The sequence below is a fragment of the Gossypium arboreum genome, chromosome 13, assembly GCF_025698485.1.
Source record: "Gossypium arboreum isolate Shixiya-1 chromosome 13, ASM2569848v2, whole genome shotgun sequence".
Lineage (NCBI taxonomy): Eukaryota > Viridiplantae > Streptophyta > Magnoliopsida > Malvales > Malvaceae > Gossypium > Gossypium arboreum.
This window is the reverse complement of record NC_069082.1, coordinates 69,523,676-69,527,121: the sequence shown is the minus strand read 5'-3', so window position 1 is coordinate 69,527,121 and position 3,446 is coordinate 69,523,676. Positions and strand designations below refer to the sequence as shown.

The following is a 3,446-nucleotide window of genomic DNA, read 5'->3' as shown; positions in this document are numbered from 1 at the left end:
TGAATTGAAATAAGGCAAAGCCTACGATAAATAAAGGAAGGGCAAGAGGACGATATTCAACCCACAACTGAGGAGATGGCTGATAATCAAAATAATCTGTTACCTCATGTGTTTGTTGCAAACCCAGTAAATCAAGATCTCGCTCCTCGTACAATGTATGATTATGCTAAACCTACTTTAATAGGAACTGAATCGAGGATAGTTAAACCTATTGTCGTTGCAAATAATTTTGAACTAAAACCTAACACAATTCAGATGATACAACAGTTTGTTCAGTTTGATGGTTTGCAGGACAAGGATCCAAACACTCATTTAGCAAACTTCCTGGAATTCTGCGACACTTTTAAAATCAATGGCATTTTTTACGATGCCATTCGCCTTCAGTTGTTTCCATTCTCATTGAGGAACAATGCTAAACAGTGGTTAAACTTGTTACCACGAGGGTCAATCACTACTTGGGAACAAATGACCGAAAAATTTTTACTTAAATATTTTCCATCGGCTAAAACGGTTAAATTAAGGAATGATATCTCTTCTTTTGTACAGATGGATCTAGAAACTCTTTATGATGCATGGGAGAGATACAAGGACTTATTGAGAAGGTGCCTTCACCATAGGTTACCTCTATGGCTACAAGTTCAGACTTTTTACAATGGTGTGAACCCCTCAACAAGGCAACTTATCGTCGCAGCCACCAGTGGAACTTTAAACAACAAAACACCTGAAGAGGCCTACGAATTTATTGAAGAGATGTCACTGAATAACTATCAGTGGCAAGTCATGAGAATGAAGCGGGCAAAAGCAGCTGGTGTTTTCAACCTTGACGTGGTCACTATGCTATCTAGCCAGGTAGAACTTTTAAACAAAAAGATTGATGGTTTGTATGGTCCTACTCAGGTACATCTAGTGATGAGGTGTGACTCAAGTAGAGGAGTACATAACACAGATTACCCATCCTTCAACCCTAGCACTGAGGAGGAATAAGTCCAATATATGGGTAATAATTCTAGACCTCCAAATAACCCGTATAATAATACTTATAATGCAGGTTGGAGGAACCATCCCAATTTTTCTTGGGGTGATCAAGGAAATCAAAGATCACAACATCTTCCGAGTTTTCAACAACCACCTTACCAGTAGGAAAAAAAGCCGAACCTTGAAGAGATGCTAACGAAATTCATAGCGGTATCTGAAACACCTTTCCAAAACATCGAGACAGCTCTTAAAAATCAGCAAGCATCAATCCAAGGGCTCGAGAATCAAATAGGCCAATTGGCAAAGATGATTTCTGAATGACCATAAGGTAGCTTGCCGAGTAATATTGAAACTAACCCAAGGGAGTAGCTGAATACGATTACTGTTCGTGATGAAGAAGGGTTAGTTGAACCTAAACCAGAACTGTGACAGCCCTAAAGTGACCCTAGTCGGAAAGCGGTTTTGGGACCGCTAAACCGAGTCACCAAATTATTTGAATATGATATTTATTGTCTAAAATATGTGAATATGAATGTGTTAAAGTTTTAAGCTTCGATTTAGTCGATTGCATGTGAATTCAGCTAATAGGACTTATGTGTGACACTTTTGAAATGTGATAGGTTAATCTATAAGGATCTATTAGTGCATGTAATCAAAAGGGTGGACTTGCATGTCAATTTCCCCACTTAATTAGTAGTGGCCTGCCATGACAATGAGGGTAGACAAAATGTTATGGGTAAAACATGTCATAAACATGTTGTGTTAATGCTTTATGTTAGAAATAATAAAATAAAAGGGTTAGTAATAAAATAAGGAGATGGAGGGTGATGAAAACAAAGAAAAAAAATAGTGTCCATCCTTTAACTTTTTTTTTTTGGCCGAAAATTCAAAGAGAAAAAAAAATGAATGAGCTAGGCTACTCCTCCATTGCCGTGACTTGAGAAAGGAAGAGGAAAAGGATTTTCTTGCTTCATGTTCAGTTGGTTGGTGTTTAGGAGGAGGTATGTTTGATGTTGTTCCATGAGATTCATGCATATTTTTAGTTGTTAGCTTGAGTTCTACCTAGCCCATGGTTCATATCTTTGCTATGTGATGGAGATGATATTCGGCCGTGGGTGTTGTCTTCTTGGTTGGTGTTTGATGTTGTGGTGATGAGGCATGAAGATGAGTTAAGTTTCGGCTAAGGTGGATTTGTGTTGATGTCATTTGCATGCTAAATGTGAAGCTTTGTAATGATACATGTGATGGTGGATTGATGGCTCTTGGATTTTCTTTTTAGCATTTTTGAGTTAGACATTAAGTTCTTTGTTTAACCCATGACCAAAATTGAAATGGTATGGTGTCTTGATGCATTCGGCCATGGTAGGAAGTAGAAGAGAAATATGGTTGTTGTTCATGTTATTTGGATGAGAAATTGTAGTAAGGTGAAGTGCAAATGTTAGTATTTGATTACTAGTGTATATATGTGTATTAGCCGAGTTTTGAACTTGAAACAAAATGGTATGTAGTCAATACAAGTAACCATATTTGTAGGAAGTATTAAGCATATAATCGGCCTCAACATAGACATGCATATTCGGCCACATGAAATAGATTGGTGTTGCATGTATTCGGTTAGAGGCAAGCATATTGATGCTTTTATCTTGGCTTAGATAATCGGCTAAAAGAGAGTGTGGGCTAATATGTTGAGTTTGATTCATGATTTCATATGTATGTGACTCTAATGTCTAATGTATATATAGGCTAAGTACCTTGAGTTTCTCTTTTTGATGTTCAAATGATTAAATCAATTTATTTGTTAAATTAAGCTCAAGAGCAAAGGGGAACTAAATCCGATAAAGGGAAGGAAAAAGTGATCGAATAGCCGTCGAAATCGTTCGACAACATCCGAGGTAAGTTTCCGAGTAATGAAACTCAATTTACGATTTGATTAACTTATGACGTATAAGCACAACAAATAAACGGTGATATAATGATTCTACTTGAATTATATGTTGAGTTAATTAGTCTATAAGTATGACGGGTAGCCGTATGTGCATAGAGATCATGTCATAAAGTAAACCAAATCATGCTGTTTGTATGTGGCTATTAAGCCGAAAGTGGGAATGCTTAATAAGTGATTTGTGTTTGAATTCTAGTTATGAAAATGAAATAGAGATGTGTCATGATTATTTGATATGTGCATGAATATTCGGATGATAACCGGGCTAAGTCCCGAAGGCATTTGTGCGAGTGACTATTTCCGGGCTAAGTCCCGAAGGCATTTGTGCAAGTTACTATATCCGGGCTAAGTCCCGAAGGCATTTGTGCGAGTTACTATAACCGGGCTAAGTCCCGAAGGCATTTGAGCGAGTAGCTATATCCGGCTAAATTCCGAAGGTACTTGGTTTGGGAATGAGCGATCTTGCTGTAATAATTTCAATTAATACGCTCGTAAAATCCCAACGATGAGGTACGTTTCGTATATGCAC

General features: G+C 37.5%; 1 non-coding gene across 1 annotated transcript; it reads right to left on the bottom strand.

Moving 5' to 3' along the window:
- Positions 1-513: 513 nt before the first annotated feature.
- LOC128287688 (small nucleolar RNA R71) lies at positions 514-620 on the bottom strand. The gene has a single exon (XR_008278388.1). It is a non-coding gene; the product is annotated as a small nucleolar RNA R71 (small nucleolar RNA).
- Between the last annotated feature and the right edge of the window lie 2,826 nt (positions 621-3,446).